The 22,078-nt window shown below is 49.0% G+C and overlaps 1 pseudogene; it reads left to right on the top strand.

Annotated features, from left to right (window-relative positions):
• The window catches only part of LOC138444960 (low-density lipoprotein receptor-related protein 11-like), a 37,042-nt pseudogene extending 17,685 nt beyond the window's left edge, over window positions 1–19,357 (top strand).
• The last annotated feature ends 2,721 nt before the right edge of the window (window positions 19,358–22,078 follow it).

Below are 22,078 nucleotides of genomic sequence, written 5' to 3'. Positions count from 1 at the left end.
CCTTGTGGTGCTTGGGGTTCTCACTGTGGTGGCTTCTCTTTTTGCTGAGCATGGGCTCTAGGGTGTGCAGGCTTCAGTCGTTGATGTGTGTTCTCAGAAGCTGCAGCCTGAAGGCTCTAGACATGGGCTTAGTAGTTGTGGCACATGGGCCAAGTTGCTCTGAGACACACAGGATCTTCCTAGACCAGGAATTGAACTCATGTCCCTTGTTTTGGCCCTGAAGAAGGGAATGGCAATCCACTCCAGTATTCTTGCTTGGAGAATCCCATGTACTGAGGAGCCTGGCAGTCTACAGTCTATGGGGTTGCGAAGAGTTGGAATTGACTGAGTGACTAAGCACCCTTGCACTGGTAGGCAGATTCTTAACCACTGGATCATCAAGGAAGCACCCCCAAAGTGCGGGTTTTGACACTGAAAAGCCAGAGAATAGTGGTTTCCCGGGGGTGAGAGCAAAGACAGAAGGGGAGACAGAGAAGCAAAGAAAAACCACCATATGTCAGGGCACCAAAACAGATATGGACCTCGGCAAAATTTCACCTACATTACTGCCTGTCAGTGATTTTATTCACCTGAAAATTGAACTTGTGGGGGAGAAAGTGGTCTCCCCGTCCTATTCCTCTGCCATCTTAGAGAGTATCTCCGTTTAGGATTTTAAATTGCTCAGCTGGAATTCCATCACCTCCACTAGCTATGTTCTTAGTAATTCTTCCTAAGGCCCACTTGACTTCACACCCCGAGATACCTGGCTCTAAATGAGTGACCACACCATCGTGGTTATCCAGGTCATTAAGACCCTTTTTGTACACTTCTTCTGTCTGTTTTTGTCACCTCTTTTTCATCTCATCTGCTTCTGTTAGGTCCTTTTGATTTGTCCTTTATTGTGCCCATCTTGGCATGAAATGTTCCCTTGGTATCTCAAATTTTCTTGAACAGATCTCTAGGCTTTCCCTTTCTGTTTTTTTTTTTTTCTCCTCTATTTGCACTGATCATCTAGGAAGCCTTTCTTACCTCTCCTTGCTACTCTTGGGAATTCTGCATTCAGATGGAGAGATCTTTCCTTCTCTCCTTTGCCTTTCACGTCTCTTCTTTTCTCAGCTATTTGTAAGGCCTCCTCAGAAATCATTTTGTCTTCTTACATTTCTTTTTCTTGGGGATGGTTTTGGTCAGCACCTGCTATAAAATGTCATGAACTTCCATCCATAGTTCTTCAGGAACTCTGTGTACCACATATAATCCCTTAAATCTATTTGTCACTTCCACTGTATAATATAAGGGAGTTGATTTAGGTCATAGCTGAATGGCCTAGTGGTTTTTCCTACTTTCTTCAATTTAAGTCTGAATTTTGCAATAAGGAACTCATGATCTAAGCCACAGTCAGCTCCCGGTCTTGCCTTTGCTGACTGTGTAGAGGTTCTCCACCTTTGGCTACAAGGAATATAATCTGTCTGATTTCAGTATTGACTATCTGGTAATGTCCATGTGTAGAGTCTCCTCTTGTTTTGTTGGAAGAGTGTTTTGCTATGACTAGTGTGTACTCTAGACAAAACTCAAAATAGCCTTCTCCTGCCTTCATTTTGTACTCCAAGGCCAAACTTGCCTGTTACTCCAGGAATCTCTTGACTTCCTACTTTTTCATTCCAATCCCCTATGATGAAAAGGACATCTCTTTTGGTGTTAGTTCTAGAAGGTCGTGTATGTCTTCACAGAACCATAAACCTATGAAACAATTGAACATATCTTGAATAATCAACCTGACAAAAAAATTGCTGGGATCCTCATATATTCATATAACTGACAGCCTTTAAAATAAATCTGGATCAGATGGTACAAAAAATGCAATCATAGGAGTTCTCGTACATTGTTTGTAGGAGTAAAACTGAATCCTGTCTTGAGATGTATATTTCACTGTATCTCAACAGTAGATCGTTTGTCCATCTTACTACACAAACAACCCAATGTTAGTTCCAGATGGAAAATGTAGACCAAAGGACATGTAGATACAGCAAAACCTTAGAGATAGTCCAGGCTGTGTTCCAGACCAGGGCAGTAAGTTGAATATCATAATTAAGTGAATCACACAAATTTTTCATTTTCCACTTTGTATGTAGTTTAATTGACACTGTCCAACATCTGTTAAGTGTGCAATAGCTTTACAACTAAATAAACAATATACAGAATTTCACTAACAGCACTTTGTTTCTAAAATAAAGTAGTTTGAGCATCATCTCTGTCTTCACAAGTCAAAATCTTTTTGCTGGTGGAGGGTCTTGTCTCCGTGTCTATGTCTGCTGACTGATCAGGATGGTGCCTGCTGAGGTTGGGGTGGGTAGGGCAATATCTGAAAAGAAGACAATGAAGTTTGCCACATCCTTTGACTCTTCCTTTCACAGATTTCTCTGGAGCATGCAGTGCCCTTTAACAGTGTTTTTACCCACAGTAGAAGTTCTTTGAAAACTGGAGTTAATCCTCTGCAGTCTGCTGCTGCTTTTTTCAACTAAGTTTAGGTTATATTCTAAATCCTTTGTTGTCATCTCCATAAACTTCATAGCTTCTTCACCAAGAACAGTTTCTGTCTCAAGAAACCACTTCCTTTCTCATGCATAAGAATGAACCCTCATTCATTTCAGCTTTATGACTCAGTTGCAGCAATTCAGCCACATCTTCAGGCTCCACCTCTAACTCTAGCTTCCTTGTTATTTGCACTACATCTGCACTTACTTTCTCCAGTGAATTCCTGAACCCCTCAAAGTCATCTGTGAAGGGAGAAATTGACTTCTCCCATACTCACATTAATGTTGACATTTCAACCTATTCCTATGATTCACTGTTTTCAGCAGAATCTATAATCATGAATCCACTGTAAACGGACTTCCCTGGTGGCCCAGTGGTGAAGAATCTACCTTCCAATGCAAGGAATAATAGCTTGACACCTGTTCAGAGACCTAAGATCCCACATGTCGCCGAACAACTAAGCCCACATGTCGCAACTCCTGAGCCCAGGCAGCACCACTAGAGAATCTGTGTGCTGCGGTGAAGGATCCTGCATGACCCAACAAAGACCCCGCATGCCTCAATTGAGACCAATGCAACCAAAAAAATAAATTAGCAAATGTTTTTTTGAAAGACTGTATCGTTGTTGTTGTTGTTTTAATGAATTCAGTGCAGAAATTTTTCAGTTGACTTTGCCCAGATCCAAGAGAGGAATAACTATCTATACAGCTATAGCCTATAATGTACTTCCTAAGTACTATGAGTTGAACATCATAATTACTCCACGATCCATGTGCTTCAGAATGGATGTTGTGTTGGCAGCCATGAAAATAACATGAATCTCATTGTACTTCTCCATCCATTCTTGGATGCTTTGTCAATCAGCAGTAATACTTAGAAAGGAATCTTTCTTTCTGAGCAGTTGTTCTCAACACTGGACTTAAAACACTTGGCGCCAATGTTGTAAACAGGTATGCTGTCATCCAGGCTTCATTGTTTCACTTACAGAGCTCAGGCAGAACAGATTCAGCCTAATTCTAAAGGGCTTTAGAATTTTCCAAGTGGTAAGGGACCATTGACTTCCAGTAATCTGCTGCATTAGTCCTTATCAAGAGAATCAGCCTGTTTTTGGAATCTTTGAAGGCAGGCATTGACTCCTCCTCTCCAGGTATCAAAGTCCTGGTGGGCATCTTCTTCCAATAGATGGATATTTTGTCTACACTGGAAATCTCTGATTCAGTGGAGCCACCTTCATAGATAGTCTTAGCTAAATCTTTTGGAAAACTTGCAGCAGCTTCTACATCAGGTCTAGTTACTACACTCTGCACTTTATGTTATGGAGATGGCTTCTCTCCTTAAACTCCATAATCCACCCCCTGCTATCTTCAGATTTTTCCTCTGAAGCTTTTTCACCTCTCTCAGCCTTCATAGAAATGAAGAGAGTTAGGGCTTTGATCTCAATTAGGCTATGGCTTAAGAGAATATTGTGGCTGGTTGGATCTTCAAGCCAAACCCATAAAACTTTCTTCTTATCAGCAGTAAGGATGTTTTGCATTCTCAGAAAGAGACTCACAGACTTAGAGAACATACTTCTAGTTGCTGGAGGAGGGATGATGGAAAGAGATCGTTAGTGAGTGTGGAAAGGTCATATACACCCTGCTCTATTTAAAATGGATAGCCGTCAAGGGCCTAAGTATGGCACATGGTGTGTCTGTGTGTGTGTGTGTGTGCTCTTTTTCTGTGTGTGTCCAACTCTTTCTGTCCTCATGGACTGTAGCCTGCCAGCTCCTCTGTCCATGGAATTTTCCAACCAAGAATACTGGAGTGGGTTGCTCTTTCCTTCTCCAGGGAATCTTCCCAGCCCAAAGAACGAACTCACAACTCTGCTCAATGTTACGTGACTGCCCTGTCAGGATGGGAATGTAGGGAAAATGGATATATATGTATGTGTGTGTGTGTGTGTGTGTGTGTGTGTGTGTGTGTGTGTGCGGGTGAGTCCCTAACCTGTTCACCTGAAACTATCCCAACACTGTTTGTAGATCAGCTATACCCAACATAAAATAAAAAGGTTTTAAAAAATAGAGTGTTTTTTAGGTGGAGTAGTTGAAGCTATTCTGGGAAAAAGATACAAAGAGATGAAAAACCCAACTGCCACTTTTGAAGAGCCCAGAGCAAAAGCAGGATGGCTCACGTGCCCCCAGCACACAACAACACTTGAGGGTTCAGCCAGTCACCTAGCCACCCCTCTGACTGACCCCTGGGAGCACCCCTCCCCTCACCCCATAGAAGGAACAAGCTTGCCCCACCACCTCGGGGAGTGAGCAAGCAACGAAACTGTCATTTGTCCTCTCTCCCCTCAGCTGCAGCAGGAGCCCCAATAAAACCTAGCCTCAATTTCTTTTGATTAAGAAACCTGATTTATTTCTATTGCCTGGCCTCTGGTTGATTTCTATTGATGAAGGAGGCCAAGAGCCTGGTGTGTAACAATTTGGGAACAAGAGACACATGGGGGCTGGGAGGAGGACAGGACTCAGGCTTGGGTGAGGCAGCAACTTGGTGGGTTCAGGTGACTGATGTGTCAGGGGAAGATTCCCGTGCATAGGCCTGGGGACAGGGGCCTGGGTTTAATCTCTGGCAAGAGGCAACACGGGGACCACGTAGCCCCAGTGGAGGAGGCTGGCGAAGAGCCAAGTGAGTGGGAGAGCAGGAGAAAGGCAGAAAGACAGCATTAGAGTCCTGGTCAGGACAGCCAGGTGGGGGAAGACGGGGCTCTCTGGACAGGCCTGGCCACCCCCACCCGTGCATGCTCCTGGCACCTGGGCACAGTCTAGACCCCAGATGGGAGTGGAATCAACTGCGAGGTGATTTTAATGAGTGTTGACCACTAGCATACTTCCAACAACATGAAATTCCACCTGATTGCTCTTGCTGCTTCGGTAAAACTCTGCTCCCATCTATTTCCACATCTATAAATAGGGAAGCCAGCCTCACTCAGTGACAAGACATGAAATGGAGCACTGCCCGTGCTGAGTCAGCGCGACCTTCCGAGCTCAGGGCTCAGTCACCCCTGAAGCAGAGGCCAAGAGCCCCATGATAACAGAGAGGTGGATCCCTTTGTCACAGACGTTGACCTCTCAATGTCATTGGTAGACCCCCTTCCCAAGAATCAGGAGGTCTTGCCAGCCCCAATGAGTGATGGATGATCTCACTCTTCATCAGTGGATAGCCCTGAGACGTAAACCTGAGATGCTCAATGCTGCTTGGATACTGCATAGAAGTAAACTATGAGGGGGAAGAAAATGGATCACACAGGCCACAGTGTAGATCCCCTGGAGGACAGCATTGCAGTCCGCTCCTGTATTCTTGCCTAGAGAATCCCCATGGACAGAGGAGCCTGGCGGGCTAAAGTCCATGGGGCACTGGGAGTCAGACATGGCTGACGCAACTTAGCATGCACAAAGGCACCAGAGTAGAACAAGCAGCCAGAGTGACCGCCAGGGGGCGCCCGGGGGGCACAGGCTCCCCGTCTCCACGCGGATCCTGTAAATCGGGTTTCAGACTCAGTCCTCAAACCCTTTCTAATGAGCAGTTACTTTGGCCCACAAAATGTCTAGGACTACCCTGGGACAGAAACTACTAGAAAATATATTGCAGATGGCACTGCAGTTAAGGGCTCTCTCCAGGCCCTTCCTCAGATCCGCAGAGTTTTCCGATGGGGGTGGTGTTTTGGGGGGTTGCAGGGGGCAATCTTGAGTCTTTTAAGAAAAGCAGGGCTTCCATCGAAGCTCAGTCAGTAAAGACTCATCCTGCAACGTAGGAGATCCTGCTTCGATCCCTGGGTCAGGAAACTCCCAAGGAGGAGGGCATGGCGACCCACTGAAGTCCTCTCGCCTGGAGAATCCCCATGGTCAGAGGAGCCCGGCGGGCTACAGCCCTCGGGGTCGCAAGAGTCGGACACGACTGAGCGAGTAAACCACCACCGCAGGAAGACTGCAGGCGGGAATGGGGAGGAAGGTTCAGGGGCGAGAAGGACTCGGAGGAGAAAAGAAACGCTGAGGGACCGGAGGAGAAAGGAGTGAGTCACAAGGGGGCGGCTACGGCCCGGCGTCAGTGACGAGGGGAGGAGGCCGGGGCGGAGAACTGACTGAAATGCGGGGCGGGCTATAAATAGCTCCCGCAAAGTCGGATCCAGCCAGTCTCCAGCTGGTGATGGGCTGGAAGGCTGGCCCCGGAGCGCGTCTTGGTTTCGCGGCTCTGGTGCTCCTCGTGGCTCCCCGGTTCTGCACGGCGCGAGGCGGTGAGTTCGGGGATTAACCTGCGAGGAGAGGACATGGGGCCATAAGACCCCAGAGGGACGGGGTGTCCGAGGCGGTTCGGGGAACTCCGCGGCTGGGCCGCCTCGCTGCTTTTAAAGGTCCCTGCGCTCCTTTCCCGCTGGGCTTCTGCTCCCCGCCTCCTCTCGCGGCTGGATGCCATCCTGCTGCATCCCCGCAGGAGGGAGGGAAGGCAGGGAGACCTGAGAGGCAGGTCGGCGTCACGAAATGCTGCTGCAGCTGCCCGGACTCCCCCGTCAGGATTCGGAGTCACTGAAGCGGGTGCAGGAAAGGTGGCGGCCGCTTCCGAGGGACCGAACCCACCGGGGTTCAGGGGAAGGCTGGGTGGAGTCTGACCAGTTGCGTTGGCCACAGGAGAGGCGGCGGGAGATGGACAAGGGTCGAGGCGGAGTCCGCCACTTGGGCGGGGAGTAGGGAGTCAGTGTAGGAGGGAGTAGCGGTGAGATGGGTGTAGTCTGTCCTAGGAAGCCTCCTTAGAGTCCTGCTTGGTTACAACACTATTTTTTCCGAATTCCTCCCCATCCCAAGAACCTCAGGGCCTCCAACCACTTCCCATCTGTGAAGGGATCCTAAACCTGCCCTCTGTCAACTGGCACCCTATCCTCTTGCCTGAGAATTCACCCCAGCAGAAGCCTCCCAGCCTAGCCCCCAGGACATAAAGCAGGAGAGATGGGAGAAGAGCTTCCCAAAGTGTGTGACACAGGGCATGAGGGTGAGGACGGGCACCCCCACTTCTACCCTTCAGTCCCACATTCATATTCCCTGAGACTACGGAGACAGTGGCCTAGAATAGCTATTATTTAAGACAGGAGTTGGAGAACTTTTCTTCAAAAGACAGAGAGTAAATCTGTTTGTCTCCACAGGCCATTTGGTGTCTGTGTGCATTCTACATCTCCACATTTGTGCTACAAGAGCAGGCAAAGACGACCTGAAAAAAATACAAAAGAACCATGTGACTTCCCTGGGTCACAAAACAGTAACAGCTGACTCGTCCCCTAGGGACTAGTGCAAGGGATTCCTTAGCTGCCTGTTGGTGAACCAAAAACTTGCTCTGTCTTACCTTGTAAGTTCTGGGTGGTGTGAATGTGAAAGGAGTGTGGGTCCAGCAGATATGGGCTGATGTCCCCTGACCCCCTCTGCTCTAGAGTGGCTTCCATGGTCCATGGAGATATAGGGGACACTGCATGAAGCCTCAGGCATGAGCAGAGAATAGTGTGTGCATGCTAAGTCGCTTCAGTCATGTCCAACTCTTTATGATCCTATGGACTATAGCCCACGAGGGTCCTTTGTGCAAGAGATTCTCCAGGCAAGAACACTGGAGTGGGTTGCCATGCTCTCCTCCATGGGATCTTCTCTCATTCAGGGATAGATCCCACATCTCCTCCAACTCCGACATTGCAAGTGGATTCCTTACTGCTGAGCCACGGGGGCAGACCGTGGGGAACAGTGGTCCTACAACAATTCTGATGTCAGGCCTAGGCCACCTGCTGCTCTCTCTTATTTGTTGCCTCTGGCCCTTCTTATGCCAAACCACAATATCACTTTAATCCTCTGATGGTTGGTCTATCTGAACTAATGATTAGGGTTTGATGAGCCCAAATCATGATAGACAATGCTGACATTTCATAACCAGAGGCCTCACCTCCACCAGCCCCCAGGTAAATACCAGGAGCCACATTTAAATGGTGTCGTATTCCCCATTGCAATCTCATGGCCTTGCTTCAGGACATAAAGGGTCTGTGTTGTGAACATCCAAGTAAAATGCCATATTCGGCACTAGCACCTTTCTGACCACAGATACCTCTGATGTCACAGGTTCTGCTGGGTCATCTGCCCAAGAAGCAGGTCATCATTCACCACTCATCTGTGACTGCTTTTGTGCTAGGACAGCAGTTGTAACAGAAAGCCATGATCTGCAGAGCCTGAATATGTCATATGTACAATTATAGAAATTTATGGACACACTGGGAATTAAATGGAGATCGGATAGGGTCGACACTCCTGCAGCCCTGGAGGGTTGTAGGTTGGTACTCCTCTCTGTCATTTTCCCCAGAATATGATATTGCTTACATGTACTATTGGGGGATGAAGGTCAGTGTCAGAAGTGTGAACTTGGAAATCGCTTCTATGGTGGCCCTCACCGGCTGGTAATTTACTAACTGTGAAGATTTTCCATTCATATGCAAATGCAGTGGATGTGAAATGAGCACTATGAGGACCAGTGAATGGGTGACACTCCTGTGGGCAGGACGTGGGACAGATGTGTATTTCTTACACAGATCTCAGGCACCACAGTAATAACAGGCGGGCCATGACGATGTTTCAGACTCTGGACATGATGACAGTCCCACTCTAGGTCCTTATGGATATGGGGGTGGCTTCTCTGCCAAGTGTACACTTACCCCAGTCAATGACCGTGTGGCTTCCAAGGCCAGAAGGACTTTTGCACTTGCTGTGGTGATAAGAGGGCCCTCCTTGCTGATGCCTGGCATCTCTGTCTCTAGGAATGGATTCTGAATATAAGACCTGACTCAGTGCTGGATACTGCACAAAGGACCTGGACACTTTGTTGGGATGTCTGCATTCAGGTTCCTGAACACCCAGCCTTGTGTTTGTCTGTTTTTTATATAATTTTTCCTTTCAATTGTAGTTTTTAGCAGGGCTCACTGCTCATCTGTCTGCCTCTAGGATCGCCCTGTGCTAGGAGCCAGCGTGGTACTCTCTGCAGTGAGGCCTGGCTACTTGGGGCTCTCTGGTCCCCTTGGCCGCTGCATCTGCTTTGTTTCTGACATAGGGCACTGCCCCTGGCATCAGCTCTTTCCCCTTCTCCATCCTCACTCCTGCTGCAAACACACAGGAACACCAGTCCCACCACCGTCCCTGACCCTCAGCAAAAGTCACCCTGGAGCTGTTGGAGATGCTTCTCATCCGTTCTTTCCTCTTGGGCTCCATAGAACTTGGGGGACTGCACACTTTCCTGCCCTTTCATACCGTGCCCACCCTGGCACATTCATTTCTTGAGCCTTTGATCCCCTCCTCTACCACCTGCCTCGGAAGTTCTGGATTTTCTCTTTCATGCCATGTGGGCCAGGCCTTCTCCAGGATCCCAAGACCCATCAAAGTGGTAGATCAGCAGCATCTCCCTGGCCTTGCTAAACCCTGTGACCCCAATTGTGAATTCTCCTTTCTGTAGCTTTCGGTTCTGTGTTGGCCTTATCAGCACAGTAGAGATAATGTTGTGTGGTTTCTCCACTTGTTCAGCCTGTAGGTGGTGTTGGGAGCAGAGGGGCCTTCCTGCTCTACCAACCCAGCCCTGCAGCTTTCCTCTGCTCTCACATAAGTTGGGGGAGGAGGTAACGGGTCTTCTCCAAAACCTGTCCTCACCTGCGTTTTCCTTCACAGGAGCTCACTCTCTTTGCTACAACTTCGCTGTTGATCCTCAGCCCAGAAATGGAGAGCCGTGGTGTGTGATTAACGGCCAGGTAGATGATTCATCCTTGAATGTGCCATGAGTAGTTGCTCACTGCTGTCTGACTCTTTGCAACCCCATGGACTTATACAGTCCGTGGAATTCTCCAGGGTTGAATACTGGAGTGGATAGCCTTTCCCGTCTCTAGGGGATCTTCCCAACCCAGGGATTGAACCCACATCTCCCACATTGCAGGTGGATTCTTTACCGTCTAGGAAAGATGCTAGATGGCACCAGGGAAGCTCAAGAATACTGGAGTGTGTGGCCTCTCCCTTTTCCAGGGGATCTTTCTGACCCAGGAATTGAGCCGGCGTCTCCTGCATTGCAGGTGGATTCATTACCTGCTGAGCCACCAGGGAAACCGCTAAGTTTCTTTCTTTTTTTTTTTTTTTAATATTTATCACTAGTCTTGGGAATTATTTGTCTATAAGATGAAATACTTTGTCTTAGGAAAAGAAAAATGAAAAAATGCTCTCTCCTTGTACAAGAAAAAGCAGTGTTGGCGGAAGAAAACTTAAAAGCTAGAAGGAAAAAAAGAGAAAAATACAATAGAAACAGAAACTACTCTTTCATGGGAAGTTGCCTTTAAATTTTTTTTTTAATACATAAGAGTTCTGCCTTCTTACTTTGGGGAAAGTAGGAGAGGAATTTACTGAAACATCTGAAATTTGCCAGATCCTAGTATTTTTCAGTGCCAGAAGTGGGTTTGGTCAGGTCAATAGTAAATAAGAGCTTTTACTATGCACAGAATTCATGCCTGAGTTGTGTTGCATAAAAAAAAAAAAAAAGTAAATAGATTTTGTGCTTGTCTTCAAGACTGGCTTAAGTAGAAAATGGATTTTTTTAAACACTTGAAAAAATTAAAGAATTCAATTTATTTATTTATTTTTAATTACATATATATCGTGAGGAAGGCACTCAATGCCTAGCCACTGATCAGCGCCTCCCTGGAGTCAAAGCTCCTCCCAGACAGCTCAGGCTGTTACTAGTTGAAGCTGGTTATGACCCAGATCCTACCACCTATGAAGGTAACAAGTGGTTGAAAAGGACAAGTTGGTTTGCTCAGGAGCCCCGGGAAAATAGTGGCCTAATGTCCTCAGACCGCCTCCAAGTTTCCAGGCTAGAAAGGGGGCAGAGGTGGCTGCTGCAGGGCGCATCAGCGTCTTGAGCACGGTCAGGGTGGTTGGCACAAGGCGAACGTTTCAGCACCACCAAGCTTATGCTTTCAACCAGTCTGGGGGTCTGCGTGCTTGCAGCCAGCAGTTGTATGTGCTGGGGGTCTGCTTCCTGTAGAAGCAACTTGAGGCTTGTGTCAGCTCTTTGTTGTCTTTCAGGGAACTGGGAATTTCATGACACTGCTCTGTGGCTGCTCACAGTCTAAATTGTTACCAGTTTCCCAGCCTAAGGTGTATTCCTTTCTCCATCTTCACATGTTCTAATCCTTAACTCTTAAACCACCATTTTGAGACTCACAGGAGGCCTGGCTGACTAAAACTTTTCTACAAACGAGAGGCAGACAGAGACCATGGGGGCGGGTCTTTCCCACTTAGGCGCCCTAGAGCCCTTTTGGTTACAAGACCATTTATTACCCATTTTTCCACGGTCCCAAGAAGCTCAGGGCCTCCAACAGCTTCCTGTCTCTTGAAGAGAGTCTAAACATGCCCTCTGTCAACTGGCATCTTATCCCTTTGTCTGATAACTCACCCAGCAAACCCCCCCGACCTGGCCCCCAGGACCTAACTTAGGAGGGACGGACACAGAGTTTCGCAGAGTGCGACACAGGGCTCAAGGGTGAGGCTGGGCATCCCCACTTCTACCCTTTGCTCCCACATTCATAGTGTCTAGGAATTGGGACACCGTCAGCAGTGGCACCCCACTCCAGTACTCTTGCCTGGAAAATCCCATGGCTGGAGGAGCCTGGTAGGCTGCAGTCCATGGGGTCGCTAACGACTGAGCGACTTCACTTTCACTTTTCACTTGCATGCACTGGAGAAGGAAATGGCAACCCACTCCAGTGTTCTTGCCTGGAGAATCCCAGGGATGGGGGAGCCTGGTGGGCTGCCATCTATGGGGTCGCACAGAGTCGGACACGACTGAAGAAACTTAGCAGCAGCAGCACCAGCAGCAGCCTGTAATGGTTATTGATTAAGGAAGGAGTTGACAGATTTTTCTTCTACAGAAGAACGTAAATCTCAAGGTCTCATTAGGCAATTTGGTATCTGTATCTGGGTGCAAAAGGAGCTTCCGCATTTGGGGAGCAGCAGGAGCCAAATATAATGTATAAATCAACTGAGAACCAGACTTGTCCACTGTCCTGGTTTCTGACCCCAGTAATGAGTGATCCATTTCCTAGAGAATCATCCGAGAGCTGCCTCAGTTTTCTGTTTATGAACCAGAAACTTACCCTGTCCTGCCTTGTAGCTTCTGGTGGTGGGACTGTGATAGGAGTGTGGATCTGGCTGTTATGGGCTAATGCACCCCCTCTGCTGTAGACTGGCTTCCTTGGTTCAAGGAGCCGCAGGGGACACTGCATGAAGTCACAGATGTGATCAGGGGATAGTGGCCCTGTATCAACTCTGGTGTCAGGCCTAGGTCCCCTGCTGGTACATCTGATTTGTTCCCTGTGGCCCTGGTTATGCCAAGCCACATAATCACTTCTATCCTATGACGGCTGGCCTATCTGAACTAATGGTTAGGGGTTGGTGAACCCAGATCATGCTGGGCAACTCTGACATTCCATGACCAGAGGCCTCATCTCTGCCAGGCCCCAGGACCATACCAGGAGCCACACTGAATGGTATGGGCTTTCTCACTGCAAGTGGTGTGTCCTTTCTTCAGGACACTAGGAGTCTGTTGTGAGCCTCCAAGTAAAATGCCTCATACAGCATGTAGCACCTTTCCAAACACAGATAGCTATGATGTCACCGGTTCTGTTGGGTCATCTGCCCAAGAAGCAGGTCCAGCCACACTCATCATTCATCAATTGTGACTGCTTTTGTGCCAGGACAGCAGTTGCAGCAGAGACCTAGGGTCTGCAAAGCCTGAAATGTTTCATATGTACCATTAGAGGAAACCTAGGACCTCAGTGGTAATTCAGTGGAGATGAGATAGGGACCACAGCTCTGCAGGCCTAGGGAGACTGTAGGTTGCTACTCGTTTCCATTATTTCCTCCAGGAGGTGATGTTGTTTACACATACTATCAGGGGATGGGGAGTCAGGGTCAGAAGAGTGAATGTGGAATTCACGACTGTGGTACCCTCACCCATGGTAGTTTACTAACAACACAGACTGTCCATTCATGTCAGAAGTCCAGGACATGTGCAATGGACACTGAGTGGATCTGTGGACCCAGAGATAACCACTGTTAGCAGGACCTGGTCCTCGGAGCATCACTTCACAGCACGGGGGCCAGGATCATGCTACTGTTCCTGTGCGTGGTGTTAGCAACACACTGGGTCTCAAATGAATGTGGGAGTAGTTTCTCCTTCTGCAGTTCCAGTTCAGTTCAGTCACTCAGTGGTGTCTGCCTCTAGGATCACCCTATGCTCTGAGCCAGTATTGTGCTCTTGGCAGTCAGGCCCTGGCTGGCATTGGGACTCTCTAATCACTTTCAGCTTCCCTGATAGCTCAGTTGGTAAAGAATCCACCTGCAACACAGGAGACCCCAGTTTGATTCCTGGGTCGGGAAGATCTGCTGGAGAAGGGATAGGCTACCCACTCCTGTATTCTTGGGCTTCCCTTGTGTCTCAGCTGGTAAAGAATCCGCCTGCAATGCGGAAACCTGGGTTCGATCCCTGAATTGGGAAGATCCTCTGGAAAAGGGAAAGGCTACCCACTGTAGTATTCTGGCCTGTAGAATTCCATGGGCTGTATAGTCCATGGGGGACACAAGAGTCTGAAACGACTGAGCGACTTTCACTAATCACTTTGATCATTGTACCAATTTTACTCCTGACATACAACACTCCACCCAGAATCTGATCTTTCCCCATTTTCCATCCCTAGTCCTGCAAGAAGGCCACAGGAACACGGTCTCCTACCACTATCCCTGATTTCCACAAAAGTAAACCTTGAGCTATTGGAGATGCTTCCCATCCATGCTTTCCTCTCGGGCTCCATAGAGTCCATCAGGCTGTCCCATGGAGCTAGTGGATTGCGCACTTTCCTGTCCTTTCATCCGGTGTCCGCCCTGGCAGATTCACTTCTCTAAGGCTTTGATCCCCTCCTCTACCACCTGCCTCGGAAGTTCTGGATTTTCTCTTTCATGCCATGTGGGCCAGGCCTTTCTCCAGGCTTCCAAGACCCATCCTAGTGGGAGATCAGTAGCATCTCCCCAGCCTTGCTAAGTCCTGTGACCCGTAATTATTAACTCTTCCTTCTCCAACTTGAGGTTCTGTGCTCACCCGTCGCCTCTTTGCTCCTCTCCCTATGATCCTGCTTCCTCAGGGGCATCCCCACAGGCTCCCCATCTCTCACAGGACCCGGGGTTAGATTCTGACAGTCCTCTGTCATCTGGGCTTTTCCTGCATAGCAGCCTGGCACGTCTCTGCAAAGGTTATGATGCTGGGAACGGACCTGGTGGACAAGGGGACACACCCAGGCTGTGTGAAATTCGCCAGGCAGGGGACTCCTCCTTCTCCACAAGGAGAGGAGGGGCATTGGCTGTATGGTGTGTGTCGTGGGGTGTCATTGCTCTGTCAGCCCAGCCCTGCACTTTACTCCACTCTCACATAACTGGGGGAAGGGGCCTACAGGTTTTTTTCCCCAACCTCACCCTCACTGTGTTTTGCCTTCACAGATGCTCATTCTCTTTCCGATAATGTCACCATCGATCCTCGGCCCAGAGATGGTCAGCCATGGTGTGAGGTTCAAGGAGAAGTTGATCAAAAGGTCTTTGTCTCCTGTGATTTTGGTAAAGGTAAGAGCAAGTACATGAGTCCATTGGGAGAGGAAGTGAAATGTATAAATGCCTGGGAAACACAGGCTGACACACTCAGAGACACTGGAGACTTGCTCAAGGAGCAGATGCCTGATGTTACACCAGAGAAACACACAGACAAGGGTGAGTTAGAAAATCCAAATGCAGGAGTAGACTGGGGGCTTAGCTGCATCCACTGTTTTCGGAATTTAAAAAAAAGGGTATTGTCCTTCCCTAGTAGTCCAGTGGAAAGAGCAGCTGTTGCAGGAGAGACCAGGACCAGATTAGCTGGGCCCAGGGGAGGTGGACCCAGGTGGGTAAGAATCTGTCAAGCCCAGAGGCTGAGCTCTGTCTTTTCCTCCGTGGGGTCAGGACCTCTCACCCTGCAGGCCAGGATGAAATGCTGTTGAGAAGACAGCGGACACATCAGTGCAAATTTGGACGATGGACCCTGTACAGTGCATCATGCTGGAGGGAGGCGGATGAAAAGGAAGAGGGAGAATGACAGAGCTGTGGCCGACTGCTTCAAGAAGGTCTGCAAGAGAGACTGTCGGCTCTGTCATCGGGCTCTCTTGGTGTGCTGGGCGAACACCATGGGCAAGTGAGAAGGGAGGAGAAAGTGGCAGTTCTCTCTTGGTGACATGGACCCACCCCTCTGTGTTTGTGAAAATGATTCGTCAGAGGTGAGCTGTCCTGGGAGAACAACGGCCCGGGGATGCTCTGTGACCCTCCTTCCTCGTCCACCTCCTGACGTCTCTCCTCACAGCACAGGCCTTTGTACTGTTGGACACGGATTCTCACTGACCCTAAACATGAGAGCATCTCTGTGATTCCAATCTCCTTCTTACTATTCCCTCCTTCCAGAACCTTGTTTTAAATGTCTCCATCCTCCTTCTGGAAATCTGTCAATACCGCCTCTGCTGTCAGCTCCTGAGGACTCCATCCTGATGTCACCATCTCTGATGTCACAGCAGGACTGAGCGACTCTGTTGGAAATCTTGCTTCCCCATTAGCTGTCAGAGTCCCATGGGGACTGGGCTCCTCCCTCCCTCCCATCTTGCCTGAGGACCTGTCACAAGGGCCTCCACGTGTGGGTGCAAACAGGCTGCATAGTAGGGGTACCTGGGTCAGGGGGGCTGAGGCGGCATCTGCCGAATTTGGGGTCTGGACAAGGGCCTCACCCTTATTCTGCTTGCAGCATCACCGACCACGGGCCCCCCTACAGTGAAGTCCTCGGCCACAGCCATCAAGCACATCACCTGGATCCTCCCCATGCTCCTCCCCACTTTCATCATAACTGTCTTCCTGGGCTGAGTCCTTTCCAGGAGCAGGTACTGAGGGCAGAATTCAGAGGGAAGGCAGGGGCACCGGGCCTGGTGTGAGGCCGGAGCAGGTGAATCCCAGCCAACCCCTGCCCCTCACTGAACCTCCTCACCCTGGAAATGAGCAGGTGGGTAGACCCCATATCACCCGAGAGCAATAATTGCAGACTCAACTCCAAAGGCCTGTTCTCGCAGGAAGTGGTGTGGGTCAAGCAGGCAAGGCCGGAGCCCCACAGCAGAGACTGGGGGAAGGGGTGAGGCCAGGCCTGTGCTCCTGGAGCAGCAGCAGGTCTGACTCAGTGTGGCCGGCAAGTCACCAGCCTCCTGGGAACCCAGAGCCTCCATCACTGAGCCGCCCTGCCTCGAGCAGAGGTGCCTGGGGATGGGTGGGCCTGAGCTGGGGTGGAGGCGCCCAGCTGGGTGGGACCAGGAAGAGATGGGGGGCAGGGACCCTGGTCCTGAGAGCTGTGTGTGCTGCTCAGAAGCTGGAGGGCAGTGAAAGAAGGTTTCCATGCAGCCCCCCAAGGCTGTCAGGAAGCAAGGCCCCTCCTCCAGGGACCTGCTCCCTGGTCCTTTAGGCCCCCCTCGGGGAGGATCCGGACCTGAGTAAAGGGAGCAGATTGATTCCTCACTGGCTCCAGTCCTGAGCCTGAGCAGGGGGTGTCAGGGCCTGGGGTGACTCTGTGATGCAGGAAGGAAGGAGGAGGTGACAAGAAGCTGCTGGGCCTGGGGTGGGGGTCAGGGTGGAGCCTCTCAGTGAGGGTGAGGCTGGAGGGGGCTGGGGAGGGGCCGCCCCAGGAAATTGACAGGAGTTCCTCAGCCCCCTGGACCAAGTCCTCTTTCTTTTCTAAAGGAGATGGTGCTCCCAGGAAGTGTGACAAGTGCTCTGTTGGCCTTTCTCCTGCTCTTCACTTTAGATCCAGGAGATCAGACCCCATGAATCCTCAGTGTTTTCCGGTTATGATGACACAGTAGATGCATCATCTCATGGGCTTTATCACTTTTGACGAAATCCTACTCAGCACTTTTTTAAAAAAAAACAGAAACAATTTATTTCGCCACTTTCTCCTGGTGCTAATTGGTGGTATTTCTACACTGAAATATTCAAGTACTTGAAGAAATCTCCACAAACAGGACATTTTTCATCTCATTCTAGTTTGTGGATAATTAAACTCTGCCTCGTAACCTCATTTCTGCAAATGATATTGCAAGAAAAATACCGTCTGCTATTACAGGACTCAGGGATTCTTTATGTGTCTGGAGAAATCACCTCAACCTATTTCAATAGAAGAAAGTTTTATTTATGACTATTTCCCTTAATAATTTATTATGATGAAAGTGAAAGTGTTAGTCGCTCAGTCGTATCCCACCTTTTGTGACCCCCTGGACTGTACCCTGCCAGGCTGCTCTGTCTGTGGGATTCTCCAGGCAAGAACACTGAAGTGGGTTGCTGTTTCCTTCTGCAGCGGACCTCTCCAACTCAGGGATTGAACCCACGTCTCCTGTGTCTCCTACGCTGGCAGGCAGATTCTTTACCATCTGAGCCACTGGGGAAGGCAATTTATTATGCTAGTGCTATTTAAATCAACATCTCAGTACTCCAGAAAACTTGAAGTATACAAGATTTTTGTTTTCTAACCCATGAGAGAGGTCATGATGTCTCACCATTTCTCCGTCTTATGCGATTCAGTGCACCTGGTGATATGGAGGAAACAGGGTCTGAGAGGACACGTACACCCTGTGTTCATGGCAGCGCTGCTCACGGTAGCCAGACCTGGAAGCCACCTAAACATCCACCCACAGGTAAATGGATAAAGAAGATGTGGAACATATACACAGGGCAATATTACTCAGCCATCAAAAAGAAAGAAATAATGCCATATGTAGCAACATGCATGGACCTGGAGATTGTCATATTGAACAACATAAGTCCGACAGAGAGGCAGAAGCATCTGTTGATGTCCTTTATACTCAGAATCAAAAAAGTTGTGATATAAATGCTCTTACTTACAAAACAGAAAGAGATCACAGACTTAGAGAATGAATTTATGGTTGCCAGGGGGAAAGGATGAGGGGAAAGGGATAGTCAGAGAGTCTGGGATCAACATGTACACACTGATTTATTTAAAATGGATAACCAGCAAGGACCTACTGTATAGCACATAGAACTCTGCTCAATGTCATGTGGCAGCCTGGGTGGGGATGGGAGGGGAGCTGGGGAAGAATAGATGCATGTATGGAAGTGAAAGTGAAAGAAGGTTAGTTACACAGTCATGTCTGACTCTTTGGGATCCCGTGGACTGTCAGCTGCCAGCTTCTCTGTTCATGGAAATCTCCAGGCAAGGGAGTTCTGGAATGAGTTGCCATTTTCTTCTCCAGGGGATCTTCCCGACCCGGGGATCGAACCTGGGTCTCTTGCATTGCAGGCAAATTCTTTAGCAACTGAGCCACCAGGGAAGATAGAGGCATGTAAGTGATTAAGTGTTAGTCACTCAGTCATGCCCGACTGTTTGCAACCCCATGGACTGCAGCCCACCAGACTCCGCTGTCCATGAGATTTTCCAGGCAAGGATACTAGAGTGGGTTGCCATTTCCTTCTCCAGGGGATCTTCCCAACCCAGGGATCGAACCCGGGTCTCCTGCACTGCAGGCAGATTCTTTACTGACTGAGCTACAAGGGAAGCCCTGTATGTGTGTGTTAAATCCCTAGCCTAGCTTCTTTGTACTGCTCATTCTGGATGCCTGCACTCCTCTCTGGGTGTATATTTCCGCCTTGCTTCCGTCTTAAATAAATGAATTATTTCTGTATGTCTCCAGTAATAACTTTGGTATCTGTTTTTACAGTTTTTGCCTCCTTGAAACATTCTTGCTTTCAAAGATGCTAAGAGCCAACGGAACTTTGCATCTCGCCCCTGGTGTTTTCCTCATTTTACACCGAGCTATCCAGGTTCAATTCCTGGGCAGGAAACTAAGATCTCTCTTTAGCACCACTCACTGCTATCCCTCTAGATCAATATTAAGGAAATAGATACCTTATATTACTACATCTTATATTAAGGTGTAAATATGCACCTTAAATATTCAGGGAGAGGGGCTTCAATTTTGTCATGGGAGATTGCGCCTCTGCCAAGAGTTTAAAAAAAAAGAGCAAGTCCTTCCAAAGTTAACCCGGGTCCTTCCCTTTCTAGGCCCTTTAATGGCTATTGTTGTTCTTTCCTTTCTAGCCCTTGTTTATTTAACCTTTTGATTGACTTTGTGTCTAGGATCTACCAGTTTGAAATAACACTCATGGTGGCTCAAGGAAAACAGCCCCTTCCAGTGGAGGGTGGCCCAGATCCATGTAGGTCCTTGTGAGGGACTTCTGCACCTTGAGGGGAGGCTCAGTTCAGTAGTCCCTGTCCAGCAGGGAGAAGTTTTGATCAAAGAAAGCTTCAGCCCCTTAACTGTTAAGAATAAGGGTGTAGACCCCTCAGTGGGTAATGAGACAGGTTGGGACAGTTTGCTGCAGTGAGTGTGCCTGGACAAAAGTCACATCAAGCATCAAAATACAAAGAAATTGTAAGGGGCTAAAAGTAATTGCATGCATGTGCAGTTGGCGAAAATAATCAACAACAAGATACAAAAAGACCAAAAACCCAAGGGGATTTCAGAGCAGCCAGGAGCAAAAGCAGGGTACTGGTCATGATCCCTGCACACAGCACCACCAAGGGGGAACAAACACCCAGCTCAGCCCCTCTGGCCTGAACCCAGGACCCTCCCCCACCCTCATCTCATATGCAGGACTGGCTCCCCCACTGTCTGGAGCCAGCAAGGGAACATGTTACCTGTTTTTGCTCCCTCATGAGTCCCAGTAAAGCTTTTCCCCCCCTGAACTTGTGTCTGGCCTTTTACCAACTTCTATTGATCGAGTCCAGGAGCCCTGGTCGGTAACACAGGAGGGCTTTTGCTGAAGGTCAGGATGCTGCTCGGAGAGGGTGTCTCCAGTAGGCTTCCAGCAGAAACGGGTTGAACGCATGCAGATCCCAGGTGGGGATGCACCGTGTCAGGAACAAAGCAGGCGCAATGGTTGATATGAGTAGAGAGATGGGACGGCTGCCAGGTCCTGACTGCAGAGTATGATGCTGGTTCCCAGCACAGGGCGATCCTAGAGGCAAACACCCGGATGGGCGGCCAACCTGGACACAAACTGCACGACTGAAAGGAATGAGACAGGGAATGCCCTGGGGCTCCACTGGTCAGGACTCCAGGCTTTCACTGCCAGGTGCCCGGTTTGATCACTGGTCAGGGAGCTAAGATCCCAAAAGCCAGGCAGCCGACCAGAAAACAAAACACCCAAGAAACCAAAGAAAATAGAACACAAGCTGGATAATCATGACGCTGAAAACAGCCATCATAACAGCTTGTCTGGATACTTTGCCCAGTTTCTAGAACTGAGCCAGTTATCAGAACCGAGAACCCGTTATCTGAGAGAGGTGCAGTTTCCAGCAGGCGGGCCCTCATCACCATGGCAAGTGCAGTGCCACGGTCCTCTGGCCTTCCCCATCCCTGGGAGCCACATGGCCATTGACTCAGGTAAGTGCACACTGGGAAGCAGAAGCCACCCCACATTCCTATGGACCCAGGATGTGATTCACATCATGTCCGGGGATCTGAAGCATCATCACGGCCCCACTGTGATTAATGTGATGCCTGAGATGCAGGGTACTGAGTACATAACCATCCTGCATCCTGCTTACAGGAGTATCATGGTGTGTGAAGACCCACACAGTGGTTATTTCACATTCTCCAGGTTTGATCCAGTGATGGAAAAGTCTCTGTAGTTAGGAATGGGGTGAAGGCTGCCATAGTTGAGAAGTACAAGTACATTCTCATATTGCCTTTCCTTTGCTACAAACAGAATGTTGCAAGACCACCCTTTTCTGGGTAAAATGGCAGAGATTAGTGAACAATCATAACCTGAAAGCATGCAGGGCTGTGATCCCTTCACATCTTTTTATATCTGCCTGGTGTAAAGCATTTCTATCAATGGATGGGCACTAAATATTTCAGGATTTGCAGACCAGAGGCCTCTGCAAGTGCTCAACTCAGCTGTGGAAGGTGTTCATGGAAAGGACATGAAGGAAGGAGTGTGGCGGGATCTGCCACTGGGACCCTAGGACCCTGCGGCACCCATGACACAGAAGTCCATCAGCGGGGAAATCATGCCAGGGGTAACCTGCCTGCCTGCTAAGCCACTTCAGTCATGTCTGACTCTTTGCGACCCTATGGACTGTAGCCCACCAGGTCCCTCTGTCCATGGGATTCTCCGGGCAAGAATACCAGTGTGGGTTGCCACGCCCTCATCCAGGGACAGCTTGTGACATCTAATCAGAGCATCACAACCCAGCCCCACAGGGTCAGAGGTATGGCCACACCACTTGTAGTGGGGAAAGCCTAACATTTAAACATGGCTACTGATATGGTCCTAAGTCTGGTAGAGAAGGGACCTCTGGTCTTGATGAATTGGGTTCATCCACTTCATAATCATGACTGAGAGGCCAGCTG

This window comes from Ovis canadensis, chromosome 8 (assembly GCF_042477335.2).
Source record: "Ovis canadensis isolate MfBH-ARS-UI-01 breed Bighorn chromosome 8, ARS-UI_OviCan_v2, whole genome shotgun sequence".
Taxonomy (NCBI): domain Eukaryota; kingdom Metazoa; phylum Chordata; class Mammalia; order Artiodactyla; family Bovidae; genus Ovis; species Ovis canadensis.
Note: the sequence above shows the minus strand (reverse complement) of the source record. Positions and strands in the feature narration are given on the sequence as shown.